Source organism: Anas acuta, chromosome 9, assembly GCF_963932015.1.
Source record: "Anas acuta chromosome 9, bAnaAcu1.1, whole genome shotgun sequence".
Lineage (NCBI taxonomy): Eukaryota > Metazoa > Chordata > Aves > Anseriformes > Anatidae > Anas > Anas acuta.
In genome coordinates this window covers 23,306,423-23,330,106 of record NC_088987.1, presented here as the reverse complement: position 1 = coordinate 23,330,106, position 23,684 = coordinate 23,306,423, and the positions used below count along the sequence as shown (strand labels likewise).

General features: G+C 39.8%; 2 long non-coding RNA genes across 16 annotated transcripts in view; one reads left to right on the top strand and one right to left on the bottom strand.

Annotated features, from left to right (window-relative positions):
- The window catches only part of LOC137860826 (uncharacterized), a 40,901-nt gene that overhangs the window by 11,365 nt on the left and 5,852 nt on the right, over positions 1–23,684 (bottom strand). For 3 of the 14 annotated variants that reach the window (XR_011099208.1, XR_011099200.1, XR_011099201.1), the window contains one exon: positions 18,142–18,229. The exons of 7 other annotated variants lie outside the window; for them this stretch is intronic. This is a non-coding gene — a long non-coding RNA (uncharacterized lncRNA). 4 more of the 14 variants (XR_011099205.1, XR_011099212.1, XR_011099202.1 and 1 more) reach the window with 2 other exon arrangements.
- LOC137860827 (uncharacterized) lies at positions 143–23,422 on the top strand. Of its 2 annotated transcripts, XR_011099214.1 has the most exons (4): positions 157–218; positions 7,418–7,509; positions 19,326–19,379; positions 22,128–23,422. It is a non-coding gene; the product is annotated as an uncharacterized lncRNA (long non-coding RNA). The 2 variants fall into 2 exon arrangements; XR_011099213.1 differs by lacking the exon at positions 7,418–7,509 and having other exon boundaries at positions 143–218.

Here is a 23,684-nt window from a genome sequence, read left to right as displayed (position 1 = left end):
TTTATCAGTGTACCGAAGAATGCTTTTATTCCACTATATATTTTTTTTCTCCTAATAACAGAAGCAGATTTTTTTTATTTGTCCATTGTCTGGTACAGTAATATGACTCATCCCCAAAATCCCAGGATATAACGTAAATCATCTGCAATCCACATTTACAGCCATTTATTCTTAATAACACAGTCCCAAAGAGAGACAATCATTTTCTTCAGGAGAAAGTAAGTATTTTCCTTTGAAATTGTCCTCACTGATTATTGCATACCTTTTCTGTTCACTTTTGAAAGAACACAATTAAATACCTGATTAGATCTGTCAGTGCAGTCCAGAGAGTAGGAAGAGGAGAAGAGCAGTGCAGAAATGCATCTCTACAGAAGCAAACTGTTTATTTACTCCAAAGATTCATCAGCCACACTATGCTGTTATAACAACCGACCCAAACAAATGCTGAATGGTATCTTAAATATTTTTAATTAATGATATTCTACTTTTCTCCTCAAAAGAAGGAAATAAATGTTTGCCAGCTGGTCACATAGTTGAGATACTTTCCTCTGTGTGTGGGGCTGCCTTTGCTTAAAGCAGTTAAAACAGAGATACAGACTGGCTTAATAGTAAGTGGTTTGGAGCTTGTAGCAAACCATTACTAATACTTGGTAACCATAAATAACTATAATTATAAATAACTATAGTAATTAAAAATATAAATTATTTATTGGTTTGTTTTGAATGTTGTCGTGTCTGCCTTTAATATCTTCATTAATTTACATACAAGTTTTAGTTGTTCCAGGGTGGTTTACTTATGTACACAAACAATTATTTCATCAGTTTCAACATGTGCTGTATTCACGCAGTAGCACAAAATGGTAAAGTCGGTTACAGTTGTAAAATCTAGATGGCATTTACATAACCCATAGGGCACAAGGCACTAATTTGTCTGAAGGCCTCCTTTAAATGTTTAGTTCATTCACATTTGGATTTATTCAGCCTTTAAAAGAACATTTCACTGCACTGAGATTTTTCTTCCCTGCTCTTACCCCTACAATTAATAACCACAGAGCTCAGCCGTTGCAGCTACCTTTTGTGGTTTCACACGTCATTGCTTCTCATGGTATTTCTGTTGGGCATTCTAGAAAAAACAAAAACAAAACCAAAAACACAAACAGCTAATTCCAGGAAGCTAGGAATCTGTATTTGCTATGAGGCTTTCTGCTTCACCTTGGCGTATCCCGAAACCCCCAGGAATTTTGCAGAGCCACGTGTCACAGGTGTGCCACTCCAGCCCCACACTGTAAATGAAGGTCTGCCCTTCCCTCAGCCCTCTGGTTCACCTCTGCTGTCACTGGGCTTTCCCAGCCTCTCCCCCACGCTTGTGCAAGGGGTGTGATCCGGACTGTGTGTGACACCAGGAGCAGTGGATCATGTTCAGCTTTGTCAGGGAGCACCAGCTACACAGATGGTTGGCCTCTCCTCAGGGGGTCTCAGCTCTGAAGAAGCAAACAGCCATGAAGTTTGTACTGAAATTCTCCATGTAAATGCAAAAGGCAGTTATACGGCATCATAAGCCAGCGAAGAACAGTTCAGTGGCATTTCCAGATATTTATAGACTTCGGGGAAGAAAATTTTCAAGATTGCTAACCTGTGGCCTCTGTGCATTGAAACTCAAAGAAGCTTTATTGCTTATTTCAGCGAAAAGTCAGGTCAGCACTAAGTACTCTTTCCCTCTCCTTTTCCTCCAGCCACTACTGAGAAGCATCTCTGGCCTTTTATCACAGTGGTGATAACAGATTTCAGGGTATTCATGAATATCTGTATATATGCTCACTGTTTATTTATGTTTAAAATACACTAGAGGTGTGTTTGAAGTCTCTGCAGTGTCAGCCATGGAAATGGACTCAGCCCATAGCAAACTGCTTTTAAAAAGTGCTGATCATCTCAAAAGGCTGTTAAACACTCTTCAGACAAATATGCAGACACTAAACAGATTACTGGATCTTCCTTGGACAAATGTTGCAGCTGTTTGGAAACACACAGAAGCTGTAGCTGATCCTTGAGAAAGGGAAGTGCAGGATGCCTTTTCTTTTGACTTTTCAGTGTGTTTAAGGCAGGATGCCTTGAAGTACCCATTTTGTTCTGCTGTCAGTGCACAGAGGTTAATAATCTTCCCTGTCTGAAAATGCTTGGAGATTTTTCTAACAATGTGCAACACTATCAGCCTGAAATAGTTCAAGAGATAAGGAAATTAGCAGAATGCTTTATGAGGTGAATTAAATGTACCCATCAGAAATGTTTTTTTGCTTCCATTACAGTGTGTGTGCAGATTCTCAGGACTTTGATGATGTCTAGAGTTATTAATTAATTTAATGTTCACTCAAGGTGAACAGAAGGAGAACAGCAAGAGTCATTTCTGATTTGATATTAGTCACAAGTTGAATGCTAAGGTCTGGTAATTGTTTGAATGGTACCTCCCTTTGCTAACTAGTCAAAAGACACTGAATTTCATTAAATAGGATTACTGGGTCATGACATCCGCTCTATTGTGAATAACATTTGACCAGGGAGAACACAATGAAATAACCTTCAGACAAGGTTTTCAACACACAAAGATATCTTAAATGAAAACAACTTGATTATGAAGCGAATCCAATAACTTTCAGGCAAAATTTCCCCCATTTGTAAAAGAAAGATGCTCGGCTGCAGATTTACAGACCATGTTCAGAACTTGAAAAAGGCTTCCATTTTTTATGTATCAAATAGAGCACTCCACATGGGCTCAATACACTGAATAGCGTGGAGGTGGGGTCTGCCCACTAGGCTGACTAGATGTTCAGCTTTGATTTCTAATCTTCAATGAGGTTTTTTCTAATGAAGACATAGGTTGTATGTGCTGCCTTCTCTGCCAGATCTGGGGTTAACGCTTCTCACTCTACAGACCATCTTTAAGAAAGCAGTTAAAGGGAAGAGTAACCCAATGCAAAAAGAGTAGCATAATTTTTCCATCTAAAAGTCTCTGCTTCATTAGACTGAACTACTTCATTTCCTCCAAAGCTAGCAAGGAGCCAGGAAACACTGGTAATCATCAGTGAATGAGTTCATAAGTGTTAAGGAGAAAAGTAAATTGAAAGCCATTCAACATGAAATCACAAATTCAGTTACGGATGATAAACTGCAGCGAGTAATCGCTGCATGACAGTCACGTAATCCAAGCCCCCATTTAATCCAAGTGAATTAGAGATCCTGACTGCTCCTAAGCAACTGGTACCCAATGCTGGCTCACTACTCCCATCGTCCCAACAGCTGGAATGCAGGTCAGAAAACATGAAAGCAATTCCTGCCTCCTCTTCTGATCCTGTATCAGAGCTAGCCATGACACAGCTAAGGTACCTTGGCTGCCCTTTTCTCCTGGCTGGCTTCCACAACTCTGGAGGCCAAAATACCTGAGAGCAGGGCAGAGCTGGCATCATTTCAGCTGAAGTCCTAGTGGATCTCTAACAGACACTCTGACCATATCTCAGTACAAACAATCTGGTGTTAGGTGAAGCCATAAAAGTGTAGACATATGGCTAACACTGAGATAGAAGTGATCAGCACAGGCCCAATTTTTCATTGCCTGATATATTACCTAACACTACACTCAAACGTTGCTATTGCTTCTGTTTGGGAATAATGGAAAAACAGATTGTTACAAGGTGGCAGTGCTGGAGTGAAGGCTGGACCTCAAAGAAAATTACAACATGAATTGTGAGAAAAGATTAGGCAATGCAATTTCATCACCTTCCAGAAACTGTGTGCAGCACACTAAGGCTGATTCTATGGGATGGAAGTGTCCAGGGTGTTTCAGTCGAGTGTGTCACTGATGGGCTCAGAAACCAAAAGTTCATAGGAAGTTCTGGACATGTGTGAGGGGAAATAATTTGAAGCAGCATAAAAATGGTCAGTAATGAGGTGAGGGACATGTAAAATAGATAACAAAACACTAAAGGTCTTTTGCAAATCATTTCTGTGATAAAATGTCCCATTTAACAGTCCTGCTTAGATACAAAAGAGAAGAGAATGAAGTGTGTGTGTAAGGAAAAGTGAAGTTAGTCAATTGGATATGACACTGAAGTGACCCAAAGCACTATTTGGTTATGCAAAGGGCTCCTAATGCAATGCTGTTAATGGCACAGGGCTCGGAGTGCAGGTTCCTTTCCCTCCCTACGGCAGTTTTGCATGACTTGGAAAGTGCTGAGCTTGACGCCGAGCTCACTTTTGTCACAGTAGAAGGAAACACTTCATTAATACTGTTACATTTGTGCAAATCTAATCTGGAGCTAGTTTATTTCTTCTGATTAAATAATAATAATAATAATAATAAAAAAGAACAACACATATTAAGTCATCCAAAGGTTCTTGAAATGAACCAAAACAAAACCAAATGCTAACTAAACAGAGCAGTCAGGTGGAGTGAATGTTCAGTGAGCCTGGACTGTTTTCATTTATGTTCAAATGTTTGGCCACAACTTAGAAACAAATATTGAGAGAATAACATGAATTGCTATATACATTACTATCTAGGATTTAGGTGCAGGCTCTGAGCAGACTGTGAGAAAATGTGTATCAGGCAAGGATGCTGCTCAAACATGCGAAATCACAACTTTGTTTATTCCATGCAAATTCCTAGGCATTGAGAAGGAAACCCTTTTGTAAGTGGAAGCCATAATGTCAAACACAGCTGTTCCATGTCACTTTTTAGTGTGTCTCAATTTGGCATAAGTGTAGTTATTTCACTAGTAACTCAGGAGGTGAAACGGCCCTTTCAAAGCAGAGCCTTTAGAATAAAAACATTTTCAGTTCTCTGCAAGCCAGAAGGCATCACAGAGCGAGTGAAGCCCTCTGTGTGACATCTGTCCTCCTCCATTGTGCCTTGGAAAATCTGAAGCCATTTCTGTAAAGAATCTGTCACTGAACATTTTATAAAATTCATCTTAGGAAAATGCAAATGGCTGTTAATGTGCAGGAATGAAAAGATAAAAGACCAATTCATTTTCATGAGACACAGTGATGGATCATGGTGTGACACATTATTGGGACTGCAAAGGAATAAGCTCCTCTTACTTATCATGGACTCAGTGATTATTTATGACTGTTAACATCCATCACCAAAAGGGCAGAGTAGTGTTTTTGGTACTGCATCATCACCATGCCTATTAGAGATGCACAAGAATTGAGAGGAGAGCTCCCTGAAAGCAGATTAACATGCTGACTTTTTGGACTGAAGCTTCTTTCACAGCCTGTGAAAGCATTACATAAGAATATTATTGTTCATCACTTCAAACTTTTAGAGGGAGAGCTGTGATATGTGAGAAACAGATCCACTTGCCTTTATAGCATGTGCTAGGAAATACTGACACAAAGTGAATACTCCACATAACCTGCATTTCTTCCCCTGTGTGTCACCTGGCCCCTTTTCCAAGCACATGAATTATAAAAGGGCTGTGCCAGGACTGGCAAGGGATGTGCTGAGGGATGTAACCCTGTGGGAGTCATCCTCACCCGGGGTGACCGCAGCCACATCCACCTGCCCAGCAGCACCCACCCGGTGGCAGCCCCTTCTCAGCCCCTCACCTCGTTCCTCCCAGCTGCCCTTCCTGCACTCCCTGTCCCTGCTGCTGCAAAACACGGCTTTGTGTCTCACTGAGCAGCCTCCCATCAGCCCTGTGAGATGTTATGGATGGACATGGGGCTCACATCCGTCCAGGAGCCTCTGGATAGTACCAGAGGCCATGGGAGGGGTAATACTGCTATGTTTCAAAACCTTTCCTGCTGACATAGGACGTGTTTTGCATGGAGGGTTTTCATCTAGCACTGATGAGGAGCTCACACAGATTTTTCAAGCCTTATGGGTCTCATAAAAATGTTTATCAAGTCCAGAGTTCTACTAACCCTTATGGGTTACCGTTCTTGCCATTAATATTGATGCTGCAGTGATGGGACTTCACTACTCAGTATCCAGTCAGATTGATTGCCTGCTTATCCAACTACAACCATAAGATTTAGAAAAATAATGTTCTAATGTCTGAGTAGGCTTTATCACACTTTGAGTTTAGGAAGCAGGAAGCAAAACCAAAATAGCTTTTTGCCAGTTTTAAACTCTTCTAAGTGCTGGCACCCCTTTGAAATACAAAGGTGCAGATACAGAGCCTCAGCACGTGTAATTCAGTGTAAAGTTAGGGAAGCCCATGTTAGTTTGCTGTGGTGAAAGATTTAACTCCTAGTAATAAAGCATTGGAAATTTCAAGAAAAATAAACAGCAAAAGGAAAAAAAAATCCGGCATCAACACTTCTAAATTAGAAGATTCATCATTAGCATTGCAAAACCCTCATAACCTTTTACATCAAGTCGAAACAACACCCTTCTACAAGAGGAGATTATCTACCCTTTCTGGTATTATTTGTTGTTCTTGCCATGTGCTCCCTGTTATTTGGGACAAGGAAACAATGAGTGGAAAGAAGATGGCTCGGCGCGAATGACTCAGCCAGTGCTCATTTGTAAACTGACAGTTGTATACTGGAAAACATTAAGAGAAACCAAGTCTGCTTTGTAAACAGTGGGAAATATCAGGAATATCTACTGCAACTCTTACATAACTCCTGAGCGAGACACTACAATTTCTGGGTGATGTCTGGAACGCTGTAACAGAAATACTGAAAAACAGAATGTCAGACAGAAAAGGCAACATGAGTAAGAGGAAAACATGCAAAACCTTAAACAGCTTGAGAATTTGGAGGCTTCTATAACAAATCACCAAACAGAGTATTTGTAGGTATTGAACCCAAGAAACACAAGCATCAAGAATCAAGAAACACAATCCTCCATCTCCTCAGCTCCTGTATATGAGTTTTGATTGATTCTCTAACACAGGCAAGATACCAAGATACTAGATCAAGCCAAAGCCCGCCTCCTTCCCTCTGCTCCCTGATCACCTCCCATGACCCGAGGCAGAGCACATGGAGCAATCACAGCCCCCATCCTGGCTGCTGTCCCCCTGGTTCCAGCACCCAAAAACTATTCAGTGGCGAGATGTAACTGCCCCTGAGTTACATCCCCATGGGGACTGGACAGGCTGGATGGTTATTTAAAAATAAATACATAAATAAATAAGCTTAAAAGGGAAGGAACTAACATTTCCATATATAACAGGATACTGTAAGTTTGTCCCAGGGGTCACTTGGGGAGATTTGGGCTCGGGTGAATGTGGGCATGGTAATGCTGGTTCCCAGCTGGGATAGCTCTATAGAATGGGACTTGCAAGGACTGCCTGCTCAGTACTTTCTTTTACATATGATCAGAAATTAAAAGTGTTAAAATTAAGGCATAAGCAGAGATTTTGTTGGGTAGACATGAGCAATCAGAATCGATATAATGCATCCTTCATTTCAGTACCTCCTAGGTCACCCATCTCTGGCTTCAACATACAAAACTTGTGTCAGACACCCTTCATGGTTAAAGTATTCCCACATTGTACAGAGAAGGTAAGGTATGTCCAAGGTTTGCTGTCACATTGTGATGTGCTCTTGATTTAGTTTTACCTCCTTCCCCCTCCCCCCCCATGTTTTGATCATGTGCTACAATTAACCAGAGAGCTAAGCTAAAGTAGCTGTTAGAAATCAGCCAGGGGTACATCTGTAATACTCCCAACAGGGGAGACAAACTGCCTAGATCTGCACAATGTTAATGGTGTCAGTCAAAACGAGCCTGCATCTGATGCATGTGCCCTTTTCTGGTCTGCTCCTGAAGTAGAATGAGGCTCTGTTTCTGTCCTGCTAAGCTCAAAAAAAAACCACCTTTAAGGAAGGCAGAAATGACTTGCTGCTGAATTACTGCATTGCTGGTGAGTCCATGGTTCAGCAAAGCAGATAAACAATGTTAGCACAGGGGTATTGTCTGAAAGATAAAGCAAGAGAGACTTTAAACAATTATCAGTGTTGTTTTTTTTTTTTTCCTTTGATAATATTTTCAAATTTAGGACCTTAAGGTCATCTGTGAAAGTTCATTTCAAGTGAAGTTGGATATTTAACACAGACTTAAAAAAAAAAAAAGTATGTAGACAGCAGCTTCATCAGCCTCCAGAGGGGTGACAGTGAAGCAGCTGTCCCTCTGGCCACTTGGCTTCTTGACTATGGAGAAGATGTAAATAGTAGCCATTGTCTTGAAACTACATTTTTTCTTAGTAATAGGGTCAGTTTCATGTAACTAAACTGCTAGGAAGTTACTACATGGTCATACTGGTTTCTCCATGTGCAGCCTCTGAATTGAGAGTCTTTCTACAAAACTAAACAAAACAAACAACCCAAAAAACAACCAACCAACAAAACCCCACCATTTTTTGCTTTGACCTTACTATCTCTTACCACTAGGAATTCCCTTGCAATACTCTCAGCATATGTTTATCCCCAGTACTCCCTCAAGGACTTTCTGAAATGCCATCTTCTAGAAAGCACTTTCCAAGGTGACTGTCAGCTGTAAATCAAATTATACTTGAGCTGCATTATTTCTATCTGAATTAGAACTAAGTGATGCTTACGGCACTGATTTAGACTGATTATCTACAGCTTGAACCAACTACTGAGTGACAACACAGACTCCATTCCTGAAGAAATTTATGATGCTGATTTCTTAAGATGGAAACTGTAGCACAGAGTAACAGATGTTTAAATTGCTCTTCTTCTGTGAGGACCTGTGCATTCAGATTAAGTGCTGAAAAAATCTGTCTGTTTCTCTTTCATTCCCTTGGCTCCCAGTTCCTTGGCTCCCAGTTGCCTTGAATGATTAGAAAAATTTTCAGAACTGATCCTTCAATGACTATGCATACAACATAATTGAGTAGCATTAAGCTATTGCTTTCACCAACATTTCTGTGGTTCCTGGTTGCTCATAGAATAAAAAACTTCAGTTGCGCAATTACTCTGAGCACTTACAGAGAGCAAGTCATGGCTAAAATTTTCTTTTTCTTTTTTTTTTTTTTTTTTCCTTTGTGGTTTTGCAGGTCATTCTTAAAGGGCTGATAGCCTTCCCAAGCTGGTGACTTTAAAACAACAGTGCTTTACTGCACACTGCACATGAATCCTGTGTAAGCTTCCTCTGACTCATACAATTCCATAAATATTTAATGGACATTTTATTCAGAAAAAGGAAGCACACAGAGTACAATTTAAGTAGAAACAAATGATGTTTGGTGCCTACTTTATAAGACATATTCTTGTGATAAAGGCAAATCATAAAGTGGTGTTTATTTTTCCTGATAACCAGTATTCCACTATTAGATTTTGATGATTGCTGACTTTGATAACTCTTTGGTGTGGCCATTGAGCTAGACTGGGTTAGATTTTCTCCCATACCATCCACATATTTAAGGGGCCATTGACGGATAACTTAAGGTTTTGTGCCACTTTCACTATACCCAATGGTAGTAAGCTTAACTTATTCTGTTTTACAACTAATCAAAACAAAAGCTGGAACTTCTCATGACCTGAGGGGAACAGATGAGCAGAAGAGGTGTGGAAAGGAAGAGGGAAGCCTTCTACTGGTGGCCCTGCAGTGTGTGTGCCCTGCAGTGGGCATTGTGGGCTGGGAGCTATCCCACACCTCCTGGCTCCCACACGGCTCCCTGATGGGCTGCACATTTGGCTGGCTCCTGGGCTTTCTCCCAGCCTCTATGTTTACTCACTTGTAGATCAATTTAATCCTTCTATGCCACAAGGACATTTTGTGACTCAAGTAATTCATTAACAGATCTCTTTAAACTCTTCAGTGAAACCCATTACAAAAAATGCAAAGTATCAGTCGTGAAGATGAAGAATGCAGCTCCTGGCTGCATCTCCTTTTGCTCTTGTCCTTTCCTGCCTCCATCCCAGTTTGGCTCTACTCATGCTGTAATATCGTTTGAAGGGTGCATGAGACTCAGCCTCTGCCTGAGCAGTTCCTGCGTGAGGCCAGTACATTTGCTGTATTTATCACTCTCCATAGGTTATTATGGAATTTCTGAAAACATACAAACACTCACCAAGGCAGTTCATTGAGGAATGGTAATGACAGAGACTGTGAGAGCTGTTTGAGCTGACGTTGGGTCAGCCATTGCATTTACTTGGTGTGGACTGAGCTGGTTTTCCACACACAAAGTCCCTTTGGTCAGAGCACACATCTTTCTTTGCTGTTCTGTCACAGTGAAGATGCACTGCAGCTGTGAAGGATCAGTCCGGGGCCTCTCTTACACCATGACTGCCAATTGTGTCAGATGCTGTGTGGTGGTTTTGTGCCGTGGATTCCCCTAACCACCAGGGACCGAGGAGAGACCACCAAGCTTGTTACACTTTATAGCTATTTCAAAATGAAACTCTGGTTTCAAAGTAAAAGCTTAATACCAAGTCCATTCAGCTCTGATATTGTTATTATTTTTTTCCCTTTTGGTCTTGCTTTATCTGGACTGCTCTGCAGTATCTGTCCAAGGAAAACGTTGAACTTTTTTCCCTGCCATACATATATTTTAGCAGGGAGTTTTCTTCAAGACAGCTTTTCATAGAGGATTGGATTGCTGTTGCTATGATGGTTTTACAATCTGTACCAGTTCTGTCTTTTGGACTTGATTCTGAAAAGTATTGGACAGCCTCAACACCTACTCCCATGAGTGACCAGAATTAGAATTACTCAGCATGCCAGGCATTCATACTATAGGTACTCAGTCAAAGAAAATATTTGGAGAAGAAAATGCAGAATGAATCAAAAGAAAGAGCAAGGGAACATGGTGCCAGATAAATGCAGACAGAATTATGACTGCTAGACAGAACTGTTTCCAGCTTCTAAATTTTATCTAGACTGTGGTGATAAAGACAGACTATCAGTATGTATGCCAAACTAGCTGTCTTCCTTCAAAGCATGAGATTATATTGGGTGGATCCAGAAGGTGTCTGAGGCTTAATCTTAGAAATGGTACTTCAACAGAAATAAAGTGCTCAGGAAAAAAAAAGACAAATGATCTTTCTGGAACTTCTTTTTTTTTTTTTTTTTTTTTTTTTTTTTTTTTTTTTTTAATTTGATCCTCCCATGTAAACAAGAGACAATACAACCTTCTGGGACTCTTGCTAGCCAGCAGTCTCAAAACTGCAATGAAAGAAGGATTTCAAAACTATTTCACAATTGCGTTTGGATGAAACATGTGTTTACTGTATGTAAATGAACAAGACATTCTGTTCTTTTAGGACTCAACAGACCCTCACTGTGTTAGACGATTTGGCGTACTCAGGAAAGTGGTCTTCTTCAGAAGATGCTGGACTGACAAATAGTTGTTTTTCACTGGATGTTTCCAGACTTAAAAAAAAAAAAAAAAAGGAAAGAAAGAAAAAAAAAAAAAAAAAGAGAAAAAGTACCAAAGTGCAATTTTTTGGCTCAGAAGTCACTTAACTTGATGCTCACTTGTTTTTTTAGCTACAAATAATGACAAAATAAGTTACTTAATGAAAGAAATGTGGAGTCTGAGTTTCCTCTGACAATAAATCTCTCTTGTACAGTTCACATTTTAAAGCAGCATGTACTCAAAATGTGACCAGCCCCAACAGCTTGAAGCAGTTGATTTTTATGCTTGAAAATTCCCTTTAATAGCTTGGGTGTCCACATGTAGCCAGTGTATGGCATGGTGTGTGTGCCAGCAAGCCTCTTCCCAATTAACCCATGTAAAATGCAGGATCCACTGCAGATTTGGGAAGTTGATCCTTTACCCAGCTGCTTGTGTAAGGAAGGTGTTTAGCTACACAATTTATTTCTCTGTTTTTCTGTTCATTGTTAGCTTATCAGTTGTTGGGTTGTGGAGGTTAGACCACAGCAGGGGTACTTTTCACCTTGGGCATTATTTCTAGGTGGAACCAGGGAACAAAACTATATAGGACTGCAAGTCTACATGGACCAAAAGCTGCACTTCTGTGAGTCTTGCTGCAAAGAGGAACTGCTACAGATCAGAGACTGGGGCGCCTTGGCACAGGGGTTTTATTGTTCACAAGTCTCCTTTGCATCGCTGTTCAAACACCTCTGGTATTCTTAGAAAAACTCCAGCTTGTGTTTGCCTCAGCTGGGGCAGAGGCTAGGCCTCATTTAGGAGGCTTTCTGGAAACTGCTGATGGGCTTCTGGCTAGCCTTGGAAAGTGCTGAGGAACAAATGTGGAGCTGAGTAGTGATTTACCGTTCCCAGGCCAACAAGCAACACTTACATGCTAAGACGGCCAACACTACGCTGTAACCTGCAAAGCTCCTCAGCTTGGGCTGGGTCTGGTTCTTACCGATGTCTCTTGCAGATACTCTGGCCTGGCTGGGCCATGCTTGACTGAAGGCCACAGGGAGCAGTGAGGGACGATGGCAGAAGTCATTCTCTGCCTTGGTTCACAATTCCACTACTGGCTGTCTTAGTGAGCAACTGCTTTTATCACTCTTTTTCATCTCTATGGCATGAATCTTATCACTTCAAACAAGTTCGAGATGACAGAATCATGCTTGTCAGGAAATCTTCCTCTGTTGTAAAAAGACGATTTTTTTTGGCTTTATATGGGAATATTCAACTATCTGATTGTGTAGATTTTCCCTTGCTCTAATCCCACACTAATGGTGCTTCTAGTGAGGGGAAGAATGCAGCCTTTGCTGCTGTGTCTCTGGAACATTTTTCTGCCCAGCAAACACAGTTTATAGCAAAACATGGATATCTTTCCCTCGTTTGATCCCTCTACACAAATTCACCAGAATACTGCACAATCACCAGTCCTGCAGTGTTTTCTGTAGCAACTCTGAGTTTAAATGTTATACTAAGGAAAAGCATTATAAACATGTGCCAATTCCCTAGCACATTCTGCTGTTACCATTTATGAAACGTTAAGGGTATTACAGTACTGCATCATCTTCTCCCCAAGCACAGCAACAGGTTTTGCAAGGTACTGAGTATCAATTCTTGCTGGAGCTGCTGGGACACAAGAGATTGAGGAGTGAAGATTAGAGGCTAGGCTGCCACATCTAAACACAAACCAGAAGGTCCAAGGCAAGCTCATTTCAAGTTCTGAAAAGTTTGAAAATCTCAGTTTTACCTTCAAGACAACTTGTCGGCAATATTAAATGCATCTCAAAGAATATGTCAGTTGAGAAAAACTGTGCTTTTGAAGCAGGTTTTCTGAACCCATCGCCTACCATGTGCTGGTTCTCTGTGCTCACTGGTCTTGCAGTGCCCAGCTTCGGTTCCTTTTACAGACAGATACCACAGCATGCAGCTCCAGGAGGACACCTCACATGCTCTAGCATGTGAGCTAATCAGCACTCAGCCTATGGGACTAGGCTGAAGTTAATTTTAAGACCCCTGAGATGTGTAGACCACGGTGTTAGGTCCTCACCACTAATTGCTTTGGTCTGCATAGCCATAGCTACTGCTTCCCACAGGTGCTAATAGTGTTGTCATCAGCTTTAGCTTGAGTTTCAGAGGTGCAGGGTATTCCTATCTCTCATTGAAATAAGCTGTGAGAGCTCAACATTATTATTACTATTTTTTTTTTTTTGAAAATAAAAAGTAGACCCATATTCCAGAAAACCGTGTGAAAGGTGTACAGAATTTCCAGAGAAATTCAGTTCTCTGAGTTAATAGAAGAACAAAATTTGAAAAATAATTTTTCAGCAGCTTTCTCTTGTGACACATTTAAAATAAATATTTTTGTTTGATAAGTTGCATTACTTTAAAGTGTGCAGGTTATTCTGGACTTCTTTTTTTTTTTTAGACTTATTTTGCTACATACTTATCTGCCAATCTATAAATCCAACGTCATAGCGAAAATGTTTTTGAATCATGAAAATATCTAAATGCACAATACACATGCCATTAGGAACTGTCAAAGAAACACTCTTCCAAAAGATCACAGTGTCAGCTGTTCTACATTCATATAGTAATACAGGGCAGAGACTATCAAAGAGAGTAAAATTATTTTTTAATGACATGTGAATACTTATTTAGCCATGTACTGAGCAGATTCTACAAGGCTCTATACAAACTGATGCAGACTTCAAAATCCCTTTTGACTCTATGATGCAGGGATTAATACCTCTAGCTACACACAGATACTTTCTATACCTTCTGGCATTTTTGTAGCTCTGCTTTTGAGCAGACTGTTTATCTTTTGGAACAAGCTAGTCCTGCTTTTGGTATGGTTTTATTGCCCTGTACTTTTTGCTGGCTCCCTTTCATCTCCCTTCCATCTCTCTATTCCTGTCAGTTGGCTTCTTTCTTTGTGTATTATACTCACACTAAAATATGGAATTTGCAGCATCTGTCTGTTCCTTGATGTTTCCTGCCATCTCTTCTGTTCCTTTACATATTCAGGATGTTTGGCAATCTTTTACCCATGATCTTCACAAGCCAGATGAGGGGATTTTCCTCTACCACCTTGCTGATCAGTCTGCTTTGTGGAACTGGAAGATGGGGCCAGCAGCTTCCAAGCAGCTTGAACTGCAGGAATGCTGGCACATCATCTCCTTCATGGTCCAAACTGTTCGAGTAAATAATGAAATTGCTTTTAATTAAGTGTTCAGCATAAATGATAGCACAGTTAGTTATTACACTGGCTAGCAGAGGTTAAACCACAGAAGTTCCAAAATTAGATTTACACTGGATGCACTTTTCAAACATCCTCGCTGGGCTGAATTTCTCAGGAGAAGGCAGGACTGGTGTGAGGCTGTTATTTAAGAAGCTAATAGATCTACACCGGTACAGCTTCTCAGTTCATCCAGCTCAGTCCCTTTGCTGGTTCCCCACTACAGTGGCAGAAAAGGAGTCGCCAGGTATTGACTACAGCCTGGGGTAGCTAAAACGTAAATCTATTTTATCACACACACACACACAGAAATATATATATATATATATTTCAAATGTGGTCTATTGTTTCACCTATTCACAGGGCACGTGCATCAAAATACAGTGTCTGAACAGATGCATACAAGGAGGCTGTGACTCTGGAACAGACCTATTGCATCTGTGATCAGGACAATGCTACCTCAAGTAGCTAGTTTGAGTGTGATATACAATCCAGTGCTATCAGCATGAATAGGACATATGGTCCCTAAGGTTTAACAATCTGCAGCAACTCAATGATTGGTCGTTAATATAGGCAACATCTCTTAGGACATCAAGTCCAGGACCAGCTTAACACACCTGTTGGTGGCTCTAGGGCAGATGTGAGCTGCTGTTATCCCAGTCAAAACACAGGATGGTAGCATTAACACATGACCACGATGCATTCCCTATACATCTAAACACATATACATACTCCACAGAATTTTATGACCTTGAAAGATACTATAAGGAGTAGGGGAGGCTGCTGGCAGAGACGGGGAAGAGACACGGAAACAGGTCTTCTAAGGATGATTCATACCATCTGCATCAGAGGATGTGAAAGGGGAACTTGCTACAGTGTAGGCAATGACCACATCTGCCAAATGTGCAGTATAAAATTGTGCTGAGACTGCTTTTCTGGAAAAGCCCAAAAAAGTCAGGGTCTCCAGACCAACTCCTTATCCTCTGTTAGTTATAATTCTGAGCTAATGAACCTGAACAGAGTAACCAGCATGCAGCTTTGGTTGGAAAAATATAACAGGGTAGCAATCTGAATAAATCTGTGATGGCAATCACAGCAAGACAAAATGTACAAAACTTGCAACATGAAGACTACATGATCTTCTCTGTCTCCCTCCATTAAAAATCAGCTCAGTAGTTCTCCAGTGTACACACAACTTGGCCAAAGAACTAAACCCATTTTTCAATGTGCAGCCATCAAGACAATAATCAGATATTAAGAGATCACTGAGATTGCTGAGAAATCCTCTTAGCCCATGCTAGTTGGCAATTAGAGAAAATCACAGTGTGAAATTTTAGTTTTTAGTTGTTTTCATTATTTGTTCTATAATAATTCTTACTCAACTGTTACTTTTTAACATTTTTAACATTAGCTTTTTTTAACATTTTTGAATTTGTTCCAAGTCCACCGCCTCTAAAGCTAAACTTAGGCAAACTAGCCAAGCAGAGAACTGATGTAAAAGGAAATGGTTTTGAAATACCAGTGACTGTAGCCTACAACAGGCAAAAGTACTATGCACTTTACTCAATCAGTCACTTTAATTGATAGCTGCTGGCCCATATCTCAAATATGCAGTGAAATGAATTACACACAGTTATTGTGACCTTGCAAAATAAATAGCAAAGCCCTGAAGACATACTAAAAACATATAAGGAAGTAGAACCGTTTTCTCTGTTTTGTAAAACATTTCATTCAATGAAAAAAGCCAAGGAATACATTTTTCTAGATGATTTAAGATGCAGTATGCTGATGCTTCTCTTCCAATAGCAACAATTAAAATAACTTGCTTGTGTAACCAAAGCATAGACATTATTTTTACTATTAACCCATGTTTCTTTAAACAGGGTTTGTATGTTTTTTCCCCCCTTTTTTTGTTCCATAACCTAATACTTGGATAGTAATTAGTGATAAATCTACACGAGAAAGTTCTGCTCACAACTCAATACATATGCCTTCAAACTTAAAGCTGCTTTTCCACTGAAGTCTTTTCATAATGTTTTAAGGAAACAGGCAGGCATTTTGGGCTCTCAGCCAAGGCTTCCCTAAAAGTCAGAAATGTGCTCAGGTCAATATTTTCAGTAGCACTGTTTAAAAAATATTGCTTGAAAAATCATTTATAACCTGCAGTTTAAACATAAATGTAGGCTCTTCTTAGCTAAGGACTGCTTTGCTAGCTCCAGGTCTTCATTTGATCATGTCAGTTAATTCTACCAGTCATTTGCCTGAATAAATAAATAAATATGAATCTCAATACATATGAACCTCCTCTTTGATGCAGAGCAAAAGAATTACCTTGCTTTATTGCACGAGGCTGTATTCATGCCCAAAGAATGAATGCTGCTGCTTGGGTGAACAAACAGATGAGAGCCATTTCAGCCTATGCTCCATTAAAAATAGTGGAAGGACACACTCAATGAATTAGAAAATGTAGAAATAAGAAAAATAATATATTTTTTCTGTATTTCAGTTTTTAGTATAGAGATTTAAAACAAAACCTTTTAGGATGATGACAGAAGCCTCTGGGAAATGGGACTGAACCTCCACTCTGCAGATCAGGGAAGCTGCCCTAAGCATCTGCATTCTTGTCCTACTGTGGCAAAGGTGGACATGTGAAAGCCTAACCAGTGTGTGTCTTAATAAGGGATGGGTGGTCTTTCTTAAAAAGTCATTATTTGCTAACATGTACCACTCAGTAGTATAACATTTTTGGTCTACATTTTCATTCAGCTTTATTGTGAAATTAATACTTGTTAATACTTGGTTCTTCAGTTGTTCTTGGATGCTCTTAACTTTTAGAAGACCATAGCAAGGCAGAACTGTCCTGGGGCTATTCTATACTACATCAATAATGAACTGCTCAGCCCTGGAGGTTCAGAAATACAAACATAATGTTAAGAAATTTTTTCCCCTCCTTGTGTAGACATGGTGGTCCTACAGATCGGAGCCAATACTTCTAGAGGTATCAGCCTTGTACTAGTGATTGTGTCTCTGCCAAGCGAAGCTCACACCCACAACTCTACGTGAAATCAGCTCTAGCTTTTAGCTATTGCCTCTTGCATGGATTAGACTTGTTGGGCTTCTCTGATTTGCTTGGCAGCTTTATGTAAGGAATGCATTTAAGGCTGGTTTAAATAAATATGATTTTTTTTTTCAATTCCTTAATAATCAGAAAGATACAACAGTTAATAGAGCTCCCATTAAGAAATGCCGCAGTCTCTTCATTTTGTCAGAAAGAATTATTAAGGAGAGCAAAGGTCACACGCATTGGAAATGTGCTTCTGCTAAAGCAGCTTATTCCTGGAAGAATAAACACAGACAGTACTGAATTACTTTGTCATCATTAGAAATTGTCAGAGTCCCATAGTGCCTGGGAGAGCAAACAGGTTGGCAACCACACAGGACCAGGAAAGAAATGCTTGCATTGAAAAATACAATGAACTTTTTAGTTTAGTGCACGTAGCAATCTTCAGCTAATAGTAATGGCTAAGAGGGGTTGCTGGGAAGGAGCACAGTTTTTACCTGCTGCAGTGGGAGAAGGTTGCTGGCAATAAGACTCTCCTTGGTGTTGCACCTTAGTGACATCATTTCTTGGTGAACAGCCAAGGAACTTTTTTTGAGAAAAACAGATAACAAATGTAAATATTTTTCCAGGAAATAGAAAAACAGTCTTGTGAGTATTAATTCCCCATTTAAATGGTACAAAAGACAAGGTTTTATGATTCACTTTTTAATTTTTTTTTTTATTTTTTTACATGAAAATGGGATGTGGTAATGACAGTAATTATAAAATTAATTAATAACATAGTAAGAAGAAATTTAATGGACAACCTGACACTACAGATAATAAAGGTAATTTAAAAAATCCCTTCCAGATTTTAGACTGAAGTAATTGCTAGAATATTTTTAATGATCTCTAGCAATAATACAGAGAAGATAGTATATTTATAACTGGTGTCTCACAGCACAAACTTGTGCAGGTGCGGCTGCCTCCAGTCACTACCTTCATTAAGGCTGCAGTAATCCTCTGCCACTGCAACACTAAAGCTTTCATCAAATCCCGTGCTTCTTTGGAAGATGCTCACTGTATTCACCTTTTCTTTCTAAAGAGAAACACCTTTCCTTGTCCTTTCCTGTCTCACTTCCATTAGCCAGATGGAAGATAGCTTGGACTGTTCGGGGCATATGACGTATAGCTCCTTGGTCTTTTCTGTTCCCTGTGTGGATAACAACATTTCAGTCTCTCTGTCTCCAAAGCAACTGAATTTTAATTTGACCCAACTGCAGTGTCCACACCAGCAGGGCAGGTGAGAAAAATGTACTTAGTAGCCTGTGTTTCAAATCCTCCCTAATGATCGCTGGTACAAAGTGACCTCCTTTCTCAGGGTTGCCGTGAGCCATCACAAATACTTATGGACCATAGAGGTCTGACTGACCAGCCAGTATAATAACCTGTTTCTGATATAATTTCCCCTCAGTATAAATACAGGTATGTAATTTTATTTTAATAAAATCAACACTTTCCCTTTTGTGTTCCAAAAGAATGCATTTATAGGGGGGGAAAAAAAAAAAAGATGCAAGATGCAGAAACCCCATAAAAAGAAAAATAATAGATTATTCACAGTCTAATAACTAATATAAAAAAAATAATAAAAAAGAAAGAGTACCATTGCTACATAACTGATTTTACATTTCTGTCTCCTCAGAACTTTCAAAAAGATTATGGAATTTGGGCACCAACATCATTTCCAACCATGAAGGTAAATATCAATTCTCTTTAACTGGCCCCCATAAATACTATGTCCTTGACTCCCATTTTAAACTTCTACAGAAAAGGCATCATTGTCCAAGTCATAATTGCTCAGGATACAGTTGATAATTCATTATGTCAAGAATTCTGTAATCTTTAAATATGTGTGTACATACATGTTTGTGTATCATATGTGCAGTAGGGATGAATTACTGAACCTTCCAGGCAGGATGCCTAACAGTCACTGCTCCCAGCTATGGGATGTTCATTAGCGTCACACAATCACCAAGGGAAAGGGATCAGAGGGAAGATATCTATTCAGCACAAATATTTTCACAGTTGCTGGGGAGCTTACAGAGAAATGGCATTTAAAGACTACATGGGCAATTATTCAAATTGGTTTTATCTGAGAATTGCGCCAGATGTCGTGGGTCTGCAGGTAACTGGAGTACCACCGTGAAGATGAGTACAGGTAGAACTGGGCCCATCACTGCCAGCTGCTTAGATCAGAATAATAAATTGGAACCACGTGAGCATTTAGCAGGATAGAATATAATGCAAGAGGGAAAGAAAGGAAAAAATAAAGTAAAATTACTACTACGGAAAACTATGAACTTTGATAGTTTCTGAAACTTTCCTTGTCCTAGAATGTGTCAGAACTCTCTCAAGTCTTGTTCCTGTCATTGCAGTGATTCAAAATCAGAAAGAATGCAGCATTTAAAATGTTTGGCTCATAGGAAATAGCTTGTTAGAACATGAGGCAGCTTTCTCATGTACATTTTTCATGTTCTGCTACAAGAAGATCAAAACATTGTGAAGGATGTGTATTCAGCTGAGAAATGATAAAAATGCCACTTCTAGCTTAAGACATTCTTTTGATATTACATCTACTGCACATCTAAAACTGTCAGGCTACAATGAAATTTGCCACCTATATTTTACACTTGTATTAAGTGAGAACATGAGAATTGACCTCTAGTAACACCATGTTTGACAATTCTTGTACATATAACTGTTACCAAAATGATTTTATAAACCAAGGCTGTCAAACACATCCTGTTGTAATCTTTCGGGAGACAGAATGCTACACTGTATTTTTAAAGCCATTTTTACAGCCTTAAAATGTTCTCTCAGGTCATATTAAATCATTTGCAGTGAATTATTTTGTTAGGCAGAAGAGCTTGTCAATGCTGAAACTGAGAATTGCTCTGTCAAGTTAGAGGTAAAAAAAAAATCTGATTTGTAATTGAATCCATGTATTCTTTGCAATGGAGTACCTGATCTAAAAGAAAGCAAACTGAAATGTTTAAAAGTACAAGAGACAAGTGAAATTCTGCCTGTCTAGCTTCTAACTTCAAAAGCCATAACAGCATGGATCAGACTTGTACATGAAACTGCAATTTTATATTTCTTTTTGTACGTTTTTTATTGCTGCACGGCCTGTGCTTGGGCACCACCTGAGCCAAGTTAGCATTTGCTTAACTCAGTCTTGATAGTCTGAGCTTAATCCTCTGCTTAAGATTGGGTTTTTGCCAGAGATCAGAGCTTAACTGGGGATTCCACATGCATACTTTACACCAGAACATCTTGCAAATATTGAAAATAGTGATTCGGGGGATTGTGCCATATTACCAATACTTTTGTGAAGGCACAGCATAATTTCCAGATTAAATGCAAGTTGACCAAAGTCCTGTTATTTTCACTCAAAATGAGAGTCACAAGGAAAAAGAAAAAGAACTACCCTTACTATGCAGATATAAACTAAGGATTATTTTTAAGAAAATGTACAATGTAAATCAAAAATGAAATGAAGCCCAGCATGTGCAGGCTGCCATTAATAGACAGGGAGCTGGCTGCATTAGGCCTGGCCCAGGTATGTCGTGGAGAAGGGGGCAGCATGGGGAGATGGGCCACCAGCACTCAGCACTGTCAGCTCTCACCTCTTGACTCGAGTTGTATGTGATCTTTGTGTTGAGTGGGAACTCTGTACGTTAAGCATGGAATAACATTGTATAACTAACTTGAAAAATGGGTTTAACTTCAGCTTAAGCCTGTTGGTGATCCCACATTTCCCCATGTTAATTTCTTTTTCTTCTGACGACATATATCATCTGTCAGCACTGTGGAAGGACACTCTGAATCAGCCTCTGTTCCCCGGTGGTTCAGCACTTTGAGGCTGCTCATTAGAAAGCTTCTTCTGACAGTAATTTATAGTCCAGCATTCCAGTGAGCTAATTGCAGGTAACATGCCTGGAATGGCAACTAGACAGTTGCCACTCGCCATGTGAGGAAACGTAATTATGTTAATTACCACAGCTCTCTGATGCGCTCCTCTCGGCCCTGCCCAGCCATGGGGACAATTTCCAACCTGGCTCCTGTGGGCGGTGGCACCACTCTTGGCTCCAGGGGAGGTCTGCTTTGCCAGGGCCTTCATGCACGCCACCACCTCTCGTTAAAGCAGTTGTGAGGTTACTGTCCTCATGGTATCTTTTCAGAACATTACTCAGAAAAAGAAATGCCTTCATCTCCCTTCCTTTTCACTGAGTTTTCCTGTGAAACAGGGTATCCTGCTAAGGGTCACCTATTTTATGCCAGTCAAAGCCTGTATTTTGAATGACATTTTTGCTTGACATCGGTGTGCTTCCCAGAGCTACACTCAGTTGAGGTGAGCTCATTATCGATACTTTTTGTATTCCTCAAATTCCTCTCAGTACTGATGCTAACTTTTTGAAAGTGTACTGTGATTCTTTCCATTTAGGTCTTGCACAGGACATGGTGATCAGTCATCCGTCTCGTGCTGAAATCTCCTGTTACACGGATCTTCTGGCAACTCCATTTTCTCTTCATTTTTTCACAAGACATACGAGATGAGCCCAGTACCTGCTGCGCTGACACACTGCAACCACAGCACTTCAGCCCTGGGCTGACAGACAATTTTGTCTGAAGTGGCTCAAAAGCAGATGTATTCAAGTGTGTCTTTTTCTAAGCTGCTTTGATTATGACATCTATGAATTTGTTTTCTCCCTGTTATTATGCACTATAAAATCCCACCGTATCTTTACTTCCTGTTTTAAAATGATTAGAAGTCTAATGTATTTTGATAACATGAAATGTGCCAGCTGGGATGAAATGAAATTTTGCTTTGATTCAAGCATTTCTCTCTATTAATCTTCATACTATGTTTTAGAGATGTCTGTTTGGTTTTAGTTATATTTACCTAAGTTGTGCATAATATGTGCTGTGTTTGACTCTCCATTCACATCCACATGTGTAAATTTAGAATAACTGCTGCAAAGCCAAGGAAATTATACCTTAGATCCAGTTGTAAGAAGAGGAACTGCAGCTTTGAGCTTGGGTCTTTAATCACATTCGCATCCAGTGGATTTGGCTTTTTATATTGACTAGTGCATTTCACTGGCAGATATTTATAATGTAACGCAGTGATGTAAGCAGGTGCACAGAACAGATTACAAATAGTAGTTGTAGAATTAAAAATAAATCCTCCTGTAGCAAGAATATTTCTTTACTTCACATTCAATCTCCCATATGATTTTGCTCAGATTTCTGCTGACAAAACTCTGAGTTTATATGTAAATATTAGAACATGTTCAAGATTATTTTCCAAGTCTAAAAAAAATACCATTGCTATAATGTAACAGGGTTGAGGATGCTTCTCATATCTGGAGTACTGCATTTGAAGAAATGTGAGTTTCAGATCCTCAGTTGTGTCTTTTCCTCTGGCATATGAATGATCTTTTGTTTTTACATTTTGGTATGTACAAGTGGCCTCATTCCTGATGCAAGTGTCCACAGTTAACATTTGGACCCACTGCTTGTTTGCTGTTTCATAAATGGGTTCTCTGTCAAAAAGCCTTGCCCAAATTAGTGGAATGCTTAGACTCCACATCTTTATACAAGGTTGAGGAATGGGGAATCATTACTGGGACTGCTTGAAAGAGGAAATAGTACTGTGGAAATCTATGTCCTGAGGGCCTACAGTGCTCTGAGAGTCTATTGAAAATAAATAAGTTTAGATAAAACCAACACAACTCACAGGAACTGCGCAGAGTAGATACAAATACAGCTTATCCAGCAGATGGCATCTGGTGACAGTGGCAGAGTCAACAAGCCATGACGTTTAGTTTATCTATCGTTGAACACAGACACAAACAGTGTTGAACTTTACTCAGAGATCATCCATTCAACTCCAAACCATTAATGACTTTTCCTAGTGGGAGACAGAGTGTGTCGGTGTGCACCAATACAGAAAACTTGGAAATATTGCTCTGAAAGAGACATTGTGTCTGACGGGCAA